The sequence below is a fragment of the Onychostoma macrolepis genome, chromosome 15 (assembly GCF_012432095.1).
Source record: "Onychostoma macrolepis isolate SWU-2019 chromosome 15, ASM1243209v1, whole genome shotgun sequence".
NCBI lineage: Eukaryota > Metazoa > Chordata > Actinopteri > Cypriniformes > Cyprinidae > Onychostoma > Onychostoma macrolepis.
In genome coordinates, this window is record NC_081169.1 from 4727139 (window position 1) to 4738693 (window position 11555).

An 11555-nucleotide genomic window follows, 5' to 3' on the forward strand; every position below is an offset into this window, starting at 1 on the left:
TTATTCTGTGGGCTACACACATCTACTTAAAATACATTATATTGAAAGATCTAAAAAAGCAAACACTTAAAGGATATATATCAAAATAAAAGTTTTATTTAGAAGAGCAGTCAACAATTTAACAAGGATTCAAAACTAAAAAAGGTAAAAAAAACAGAAGAAAACAGATTTTGGCTAACAAAAAACAAACAAACAAAAAAAAAAAAAACGTATAAATAAATACAAATGGCAATAAAAAATAAATAACAGACACAAACATAAAATAAGTTCCAAACATGACAACCTGAGGTCAAACACATTAAACATTTTAACATTTAACATTTTTTGAACATTTTTGGATCTGGACTAACATGCAACAAATTTAGTGAAACATTTTAGTGAAAAAAAACATTTGTTCAGGGGTTTTTCAGCACTTTTTTAAACATTCCAGTGAGGAGGCTCGTGTACCTTTTAAAAGAGTTCTAGTCCTAGGTGAATGACTTTGTCATTTTACACCCACTTAACCATGACGACCTGGCTGCATGTTGTCTCCTGAGGTATTCCAACTGGTACCCCTGTAAAACATCAGCAAACAAAATATTTTATCAAAATAACTCTAGAATTGTCAATGTAGAGCACAACCCAGATAACAAGGAGATTGCTGATAGTGTTGAGACATACAGGAAGCGTTTTATTAGTCAAGTCAACTCATTTTTCCATAACACTGACTATTTTTTTTTTTTTTTTTACACATTTCTACTGTTCAGATTCACTGAATGGTCCATGTTTATATTACAGCACAAAATTATTCCTAAGATGTTGCCTTTTGTATAGATGGTAATGAAACTGAATAACTAACACCCAGACAAATATTCAGCTACAATAGAATCAACTGTTGTTGGTCTAATTCAGTGGTTCTCAAACCTGTCCTAGAGTACCCCAGCACTGCACATTTTGTATGTCTCCCTATATCTGACACACTTCAGGTCTTGCATTCTCTACTAATGAGCTGATGAGTTGAATCAGGTGTGATAGATTAGGAGACATGCAAATGCAGGGCTGGTGGTTCTCCAGGACAGATTTGAGAACTCACTGGTCTATTGATTTGATAGCATTTAATTTTTTGATTTTCATTCCTTTACTCTCCTGAAACATTTTTAAAGGTTGTATTGCTTTTGTTCTTTTAGCACACTTTTACTTTTTAAATGAACTTTGTGGTTTAATGTGGAAACATCAGTCTGTCAAAACAACACAGACAGAAACAAGAGGAGAGCTCACTGACCTATATGAAGTCCCACTGAAAGTCGATTAGGTTCTTCAATAGTGTGGAGACATGTGCATTCACTGTGGAGAATTTTTTCGGGACAACCTTTCCCGGTGGCCTTTGTGCCTTTTCGGGATTGATGCCAATGAAGCACCTGCAATTACAAGCGTCAGAGACTGAATGAAAAACTATAAGGGACACCTTGTAAGCTTAAAAGGATAGTTTGGGTTTTGCACATTATGTTAATAACTAGTACTGACATCATGAGGTATTTTGTCAAATTTTGCTGCCTGTTTTCAATATCTTGGAAGTAATTTACTTGTTAAAAATTACAAGTGTATTACTATGCACAGGAGACAGTATTATGCCTCTATTCAAGCTTATAAGCAGTGTGATTTGAAAATCAGCTCCACTGCAGTAATAATCTAGCATAAAAAATAAATAAATATAAATAAAGATGCAGTGAGATCAGACAAAGGCATAAAGCAGCTCATGTATTTCATTTGTATTGTTCTTTTAACGTTTTTGTTGTGTTGTGGCTTGCAAAGTTTTTGTTATCTGACCCCCTGTTCTGCTACTCATTTTTGCCCAGCAATTACCTAGCTGGCAGGGAGATTTTTGATCACAAGCCTGACATTAACTAAGGCAGGCCTGTGATCAGAAATCTCCTAGTCAGCGGGTTAAATGTTGGGCAAACAAATAGTAGCGGAACATGGGGTCAGGTAACAAAAACTTTGCAAGCCACAATAAGCAACATAAGATGGTTTTTAACATAAGATGGTATCGCTCACAGGTATTTACTCAAAATAGGAAATACCATCTTGGTATAAATGAAAACTATCCCTTTAGGCAAAGTAATGGTTTCTGGTGATGCAGGTTTTAGCAATTATAACTCAAGAAAAGCTATAATGACGAAAAGGAAATTCAAGCAGTCTCACCTCTAAATGAATTCCAGAGTACAGGCTGCTTCTTCTTGATATTGGAGGTTAAGCATATAGTATATTGCAAATACAGCAGCAAGTCCCGTCAAAAAGGTTGATGTGATGCCTTCAGATATGACACGACCCTCAAGCGTGATCATCCAACACCCAAAAGTGACTTGCCCAGTTCCACCTGAAAATTCAAGTAATAGCAACATGCATCTCACCTTGCATAAACATCTGTACATTCAAAGAAAAATAGAAATGTAATATGTCAATCAATGAAATGTATACCAAGTAGAATCAGGCGAGGACTTGCGGGTACAGTCAGGGTTGTCTCAACGTCAGCTGCAGTGGCACACACCTGTAGGGAACAGACATTTTGAAAGATGTTTTTAAAGGGTTAGATCACCCAAAAATAAAATTTCAGTCATTAATTACTCACTCTCATGTCGTTCCATACCCATAAGACCTTCGTTCATCTTCGGAACACAAATTAAGATATTTTTGATGAAATCTGAGAGGTATCTGAACCACACATAGGCAGCAAAGTCATTGCACTTTTAAAGGCCCAGAAAGTTAGTAAAGACATAGTTAAAATAGTCAGCGTGACTACAGTGGTTCAGCTTTAATGTTATGAAGCGACAAGAATACTTTTTGTGCGCAAAAACAAAACGGCGTTCTGGCGTTAAAATATGTCAGAAAAAAGACAAGTATAATGGCTGATTTTGGTTACAACCCGTATCAATCTTTGCACCTAAATTTCTAATCGCAAATCAAGTTATCAAAATATATGTTTTTGCTGTGGATATTAAACACTAAAACTATTCTCATTTTAAACATATGTCACCTTTAAACTAACTTTAAATAATCAATATTTCATACATCAAGTTTGTTTAGTGATTTTCTGTGGAATTTGAAGACATTAACAATGAGCAACAGATTGTTAACTGGCCAGTTTTCAACAACGACGTCCTAGTTTAGAGATGATCTAAAACAAACTTGATAAAACCTGGTGACTAAAATGCGTGTATATGTTTGAATTATTCACACATTTTAGCGGTGAAGAGACATTTTACAACCTCGTGACTGTAAATATGTATGAAATTGTCACATTTCAGCACTGAAGGGCCATTTTAAAACCATACACTCACTAGCTTGACAGCTTGCTGAGCATCGATGTCATAACATTACTTCTGGTAATAATACCTGAATAAAATACTGGTGAGGAATATAAGAAAATGCTTTTAATTACCGTGTAGGTACAGATGCAGATGCAGGTCAGTGCAGTTGAAGGACTTCGGATGGCGAATGGCGATGTAAAGCAGATGTCCTTCGAACTTTCCTCTTCGTGAAAAAAGTGCTTTACAAATGACGTTTGTAAAAAAATGTCATCACAAGTAGGCTACCTTTCTACAGAACATTACTGTTTTAATGGAAAACAGTATGTTACTGTCAGATTTTGGCTGTTTTTTTACAACAATTTTTTACAGTGTGGTTCTTACCATCACCGTCTGTCACAAACACTGGTGACTATCTGGAAAGGTCTTTTTAAAGCATTATCCGTCACTTTCAACTCAGGAAGTCCCCAAGTGACATATAACGAACACCCAGGTTCAGTCATGTGACAATTTGTGCATTTTTGTTGCTAGTTTCCAAAATGGTGTCCTGTCTGGTTAGCACATGTTACAGTGTCAGCAATTTTTAAAAACACTTGTTTTTGTTACAAAAGGTATGTTTCAAGCCATGCAATAATTATAATGTTTTAATAACATATCCTAGATTACTCTTAACCTGATTTTAATACATTTCTTGAACAAATTGATATAAAACAAGTTACAAAGATATTGTGGTGACACATATGTCACATCGGGCTATTAACCTTATAAAAGCAGGTGGAATTTTGATGAGCCATATTCAGTTTGCACATTTTCAAGTTATATATAAAAATATAAAAAATTATTTCTGGTTAAACCATATACCTGAAAAGGTAGAATTTTGATATGTTACAAAATAGTTTTTTGGTTGAGAATCACAGTGATGTGATTTTGAAATATGTTTCAAATATGCAAAGCAAATAAAATGCAAAAACTATATTACTTCTGAAAAATGTTTTTGTTTTATCTTCCCAGAAAAGTAATCCTTTTGATATATGTCATGGATAAGCAAATAAACAGAAGAAAAAAGTTATTTAGCAAAAAATAAATTATAAAATGTATTTTTTTCAACTGAGAAATAAACGCCCAATATAACATATGTAACATGAAATATTTATCATAAACACCCAATGTCATATATATGTAACATTACAGATCTTTCACAAGGAGGGGTTGTATTTCAAAAACAACTACAGAAACATGTTATAAGTGGTCTATTTGGTCTGTTTTATATGCCCCATAATTTCAGCAACACTCTTGTTGATCAGACTCTGAGACATCTTTATTAACAACAAGAATATTAATTATTTTTGCATCAAGGCTGCAGAGTATGGGCACTGGATATACTATAATAGATCTTAATTCAGTTTAATAATTTTTTCAGTTAAATCAGTAGCAAACCATTTTAGATCTTTCAAATCGCTCTTAGATTTACTGAAATTGCACAGTACTGTAATGTAGGCTAAAATCGTCACAATGCATTCATATTATTAAGCCACATCATAAAATCCATAATTCCTGTAACATCTATCCAGTGTGTTATGAAGTAAATCAACTCTTGTAGAAATAAGAATGAAGTTGTAGAAAGAAGAATGAAGTTGTCTCTATGCTTTAGACACATTTTAAACGTTTTAAAACATGAAAATGCAAAAAGCAACAAAATGGTCAAATACACCCATCTAGCACGTTCACAAAGTAAACCATAGTGGACACAAAAATATGTAGCTTAATTTTCTCAAAGTCACCTGTCAAAAACTAACTTCAGTTGTTTCAACTGTTTATAGGTGAACATTCACCTCATCCACTGATGTTTGTTTTGTTTGTAAGTTAGCCAGAGAAGATGGCTTTTTCTATTGAAAAAGAATGTTCTATTTATATGCAGTGGAGGAAATCTTAGTACTGATATAAAATTATATAAAATGATTCACTTTATTCCTCACTGAACGAATCAGCCGTTTGAATGAATGATTTAATGACTCGCTCTAAAGATATTAACTTGCTGCCACCTACTGGCTATTTTCAAACTTTATATATTTAAGACATTAATATGACCGTGTTATGCAATTATATATATAAATAAACACGATATCCAAATGAAACATTGTGTATATCAAATCCACCTGGCCTCTGTAACACTATCGTTTTCACTGATCAGTAGTCAAATCTACACTGTAAAAAATGATTGTGATTTTAACAGTAAAAAACTGTAAAATACCACAGTAATAACCTGTTAAATGATTAAGAGTAAGTTTCCTTACTATATACAGTGAATAACTGTAATAGATCTAACCTTTGTTTTCGAGAAAGTAGCCTCAGAGTCGACACTCATAGACTGTGTCTGAAACCACTCCCTACACCCTCATTCACTAGTCCTACATTACTTCACTATATAGTCCACTAGACAGAGTGATTGAGAACATATGAGTGAATTCAGACACTGATGAACACCTGCTGTTAACAAACACAATCACTGAAGGAAAGAACAAGAAACAAAACTACAACTGACATACAGCCACAGCCTTAAATGAAATCAACTGAAATAAAACAGCAGAGGATGATTAAACAACTCCACAAACAGCATTACCAGCTCCACTTATTACTAACCAGTTTGACTTCATTTCTGTCATATATCTATGAATTAACAGAGGTTTATATTTTATTTCAAATGTTTTGTTTGACCTCACCATCTTGGTGATCGGTGTTTGCTTTAGTTATGCTCTTGACCCTTGACTCTTTAAAATTAGTTTTTTTGACTGTTGTAACTGTGTTTGTAGAGCACATTTATTATGACAAGAAAAGCCAAGAGAAATTGTAGTTAAGTAGTTTTGGTTAAAACTTAAACGCGGTGGTCATCGTCAGTTAGTGTCAAGCAATATGGGTGATTTGTAATTATTTTCACATTGTTTATGGTAGTAATATTACTCTACAAATTAAGCTGACAAACCATGAAAAAAATTTAAAAACCTTTTATTCACAAAACCTTCAGAGTTACAGCACCATTTAGAAACACAGACATCAGGAATCAGCACATGAACCTCAACAATGGTGACTATTAATAATAAAAAAAACAATTCATGCAGCAAAGCATGCTGGGTGCCAGTACAAAACTCCCAGCATGCACTGCAGCATGAATAAATTATGCAGCTGAATGTTCTTAATATTTTCTTTATTTGCTTTTATTTTGGTGTTGTTTTTGTTGTTACTTTTCAGTAGACTGATTTGTGATGTTCAGAGTTGAACCGTTTTTAAAAAAAATTTATATCATTTTTGATTGTCACCAATTTTGAGATTCATATGCCGATTGCTGATGTCTGTGTGTGTTTAAGTTCTGCCATAGTTCAGTACATTCATTTGTGCATATTCTGGTTAGAGCTGTTTCACAACATTTGATTGCTGTAGTATCAGTGGAGCAATTAACATATTACATGTTTAATAAGAGACTTAACACGGGATAATCAATTAATTAAACTAGATCATGTTGGTGTTGACATCACAAAAATCAGTCTCCAGATGATGATAGATTTGTTTGGTGTTTTGCTTTAAAAACTGTGCTTAATAAACACAGCTAATTAAAAGCAAGCAAACAAAACCAATGTTAGAGTCACGATTCAAGATCCCAACTAAAGCACCCACTGATCGCCAATATGGTGACTTCAAATGAAAGTACAACAACTAAAATCTCAATAAGAGCTTTTGTACACATATGACATAAATAAAGTAAAAGTGGTTAGTAATAAGATGCTGGTGTGGAGTTGTTTAATCACCCTCTTCTGAAATCTTGAGAGATTTCATGTGTTTTATTTCAGTTGATTTCATCTTGGCTTTAGCTGTAAGTTTTGTTTCTCTGCTCTTGTTTCTCATTCCTTCAATGATTCTACTTGTTAACAGCAGGTGTTCATCAATAAAGCTCAATCCTAATTTAATTAGTCACTTAATTCTCTCATTAATTCATCACTGCTTCAGTGTTACTTCAACACTCTGTAGTGTGGACACATAGAAGTGCTCTTTAAAACTGAGGATTTTGCTGTGGGATTAAAGGGGTTAAATGTGTGAGATGACAAAACATACTGTGAAACGTAATTTTAACAGAAATATACCATGAATTTAATTTACGGAAGCAAACTGAAAAAACAGTAGATTACTGGCAACCACAGCTGCCGGTATTTCACCGTAAAATCAAGACAAAAAACAGCAAAATACTGTAAAACCTAACAGTCAACTTCCTGTTGTGTTTTGTGGGTCACCATTGTGCTGGAGAGTAGAGCCTGTGTTTAAGTCAAGGACGGACAGAGAGACACTGATGTTATGCTGCATGTTGCTTTATTTAAAGGCAGTAACTGTGTAATTACTGATGTAATGAGAACGTTTTGCTAGTTTTGATCATGTATGTGTGCTGCTGTTATTTGCAAGAGATTTGAATTGATGACTTTGCATAAATCAGTAAGATTTTCTTCATGGACTTAAACAAAATAGTTCTCAATACTCTCATACTCACATTACATAAACATTATAAATATTAGTTTATAAACAAATGGCAGTTGGATAATTTAAGCGTAGTCGGTTTCTGCAAATAAAATGAGTTAACTAAAAGGTTTGTGTATTAACATTGTATCAGTTAATGAGATACGGTTTTTCACTGTAAATTTAAACAGTTCTGTAAATCCTAAAATTTAGCTACCGTATTTTTCACGGTAAAATTCTGGCAACCACAGCTGCCGGTATTTTTCCGTAAATTTAACAGATTTTTTTTTACAGTGTAGCTTAGTCAATGCAAAAACATTCATTCATAATTAATTTACCAATTTACTCATTTAACGTTAACGTATCACCAGGTAGGCATACAACAGTGACAGACAGACACATATAACGGTGTCCTGTATGGAAAGATGTTACTCCAGCTGACAGTAATCCATTTTCACCTGTACAAGTGAACACTGAGCATCGGCAGCTAATGAGGTGCAGTGGAGTGACGTCACCGCCCCTCTTCAACTGATTGGCTAGAGGAGGAGCTGTCAATCAAGAATTAGTGGACTAATGATGACGCTTGAACCTGCCCTGATTTACATGAAACTCTAACCGCAACATTTGGAAAAGCAAGCGCAGAATGTGGAAACAAGAGCGAAGGGATACACAGCATAAACATGCAAAAAATAAAAATACGAGTAGAAAATGTTTGAGAGCACAAAAAATAAATAAATAAATATAACCAAGGAAAACATTATTTTTGTGTGCAAGTCGGATAATTTTGCAATATAATTTCAGTTTTGTGCAATATAAGTTTAAATGTGTTTAAAGTTGATTTATACTTATTTTTTTAAATGTGTTATTAAATTTTTGATTTACAATTTTTTTTATCTGTGACCATTGTTTGCTATTCTGAAAACTTTGCTTTCATTTTTAAATTATGTGCAATATAATTTTGCTTGCATTTTAAATTATGTTTTCATGCTTGTTATGTTTTTTATCCATGACTGCAATACATTTAGCGGGATTCTGATCCCACACCCCCTTTACCTTTTCTGACTCACTTCAGGTCTTAAAGTCTCTACTAATGAACTGATGAGTTGAATCGGGTGTGTTAGATGAAGGAAACACTGCTGGGCTGCTCCAGGACAGTTTAGAAAACCATTTCAAAGAAATTTTCTTAAATGTGTCTCATATATATATATATAGTCCACAAGGAATGGACTGAGGCTGGGGTCAAGGCATCAAGAGCCACCACACACAGACGTGTCAAGGAATTTGGCTACAGTTGTCGTATTCCTCTTGTTAAGCCACTCCTGAAACACAGACAATGTCAGAGGCGTCTTACCAGGGCTAAGGAGAAGAAGAACTGGACTGTTGCCCAGTGGTCCAAAGTCCTCTTTTCAGATGAGAGCAAGTTTTGTATTTCATTTGGAAACTAAGGTCCTAGAGTCTGGAGGAAGGGTGGAGAAGCTCATAGCCCAAGTTGCTTGAAGTCCAGTGTTAAGTTTCCACAGTCTGTGATGATTTGGGGTGCAATGTCATCTGCTGGTGTTGGTCCATTGTGTTTTTTGAAAACCAAAGTCACTGCACCCGTTTACCAAGAAATTTTGGAGCACTTCATGCTTCCTTCTGCTGACCAGCTTTTTAAAGATGCTGATTTCATTTTCCAGCAGGATTTGGCACCTGCCCACACTGCCAAAAGCACCAAAAGTTGGTTAAATGACCATGGTGTTGGTGTGCTTGACTGGCCAGCAAACTCACCAGACCTGAACCCCACAGAGAATCTATGGGATATTGTCAAGAGGAAAATGAGAAACAAGAGACCAAATGCAGATGAGCTGAAGGCCACTGTCAAAGAAACCTGGGCTTCCATACCACCTCAGCAGTGCCACAAACTGATCACCTCCATGCCACGCCGAATTGAAGCAGTAATTAAAGCAAAGGGAGCCCCTACCAAGTATTGAGTACATATAACAGTAAATGAACATACTTTCCAGAAGGCCAACAATTCACTAAACATGTTTTTTTTTTTATTGGTCTTATGAAGTATTCTAATTTGTTGAGTGCAGTCTGTGTGCATTGAATTTATTATCAAATTACAATTTGAGTTGAATTACTGAAATAAATTAACTTTTCCACGACATTCTAATTTATTGAGATGCACCTGTATATTGCTAGCCCGTTCCTCTCTTTAAAAAGTCAACCCGTTCTGTGAGTTAATGGAGCAAATGTAATTTGGCTAATTTAGTAACATTAGTTAAGTTGATGGAAGCTTACCTGTTGTTTGCACCGCTATGACAGCAATCACAAGAAAAGACTCCAAAACACCTCCGATGCAGACGACATGACCACAAACTTGAAAGTAAAATATAAAAGTTGTTCTTAACAGTGGTGTTCTTAACTCAGTATTTCATGTTAGCTCGCGGCAGTTACGTCTGTCACTGAATTTAGGGACCTTCTCTAAAGTTACATATGACATTGCTGCAGTGTTGCCAGATTGGATGGACGATTTCCAGCCCAAAAGCTCACAAAAACCCGCCCAAAACTTTAACTGTCAAAATAATGTGATAAAATGTAAATCAAGGTTGATAAGAACCATTTTTAACTCCTTATAACGAAATAATGACGACAAAATATAAATATAATGCTAAATAAATTTCCCATGGATCAAATCGGGGCAAATACATTAAAGAGGTCTCACATCAAATAGATGAATAATCGTCCTAAAAGAAATACAGACTTAGTCAAACACTCTCAAGAAATTTTCTTAATTTTCATTTATTTCTATAAACACTGAATGCTGATGGCTCTCAGAGAGAAGGCCTCACCTACAGTACAGTCCAACTAAGAAAATGTGAGCCGTGTTGTCCATAATCCTGATCGTCTAACTTAGTAAAATGTCAGTCACAATAGATCAAGAGGAGGATTTCTGTATTATGTATGCATTATAGCAATTTTTCTTAAATGATGTATACACTTTTGCATTTTGTAATTCAATGATTTTTAGTCAATTTGCTTTGCGCAAAGATAATTCCTATGTAAAGATTATGTTTGAATTATTTCTATAACCTTTACAAAAGCGTGGAACATCATAGTTCTCAAAATATGTTTGCATTACATCAAATAAATATGACAGAAGTGGAGAAACAAAGATGTTTAGCACATGCACACATTGTAGATGCTTACGTACACCTGAGATGTTGCTTTATTTGAGTCACAGAAGATGGCTATAGTGACTGCTAACATGCTTTAATGTTTAATGTCGTTGTGTTGAAAAAGATTCTGTGGACAAACACCTCAAGGGAAATAATTTGAAATGGAGGTTTGTGAAAATAATAAAAAGTTCAGTCAAATGTTCAATAATTTTCTTAAATGAATAAATATGTGCTCGTCATGCTCTCTTTCCCATGAAAGGATTAGCATGAGCTTGCAGAGGAGTCTTAAAACAAATACAGCCAAACAAACAAAATGTGAATTGTGTCATCTGCTATCTGAGCAAGATGACTAAATCCAGTCATCCTTTCACAATTGTTTATGAAACAGATTTTCTGAATTCTATATGCATTATAAACATTTTCTTGTCTTGCTATACTCTCTTTCTTAGAGATTTGGTCTCTTGAATGTATGAAAGGTTATGGATAAAATTTATCAATACAAGAGTGTGGAAATGTTAACATGCTCAAACTTAAGTGAATGTGCAGCTTTCAGTGCAATAGTTTGATTTGTTTCAGTTGTAATAGTTTTAAGGATAAAACGGCAAGACTTAAT

The 11555-nt window shown here is 34.4% G+C and overlaps 1 long non-coding RNA gene across 1 annotated transcript; it reads right to left on the minus strand.

The window, feature by feature from the left end:
• Positions 1-2223: 2223 nt before the first annotated feature.
• On the minus strand, positions 2224-3536 carry LOC131554369 (uncharacterized). The gene is made up of 3 exons (XR_009274381.1): positions 3419-3536; positions 2458-2527; positions 2224-2356 (listed from the first exon to the last, which is right to left on the minus strand). It is a non-coding gene; the product is annotated as an uncharacterized LOC131554369 (long non-coding RNA).
• Positions 3537-11555: the final 8019 nt, after the last annotated feature.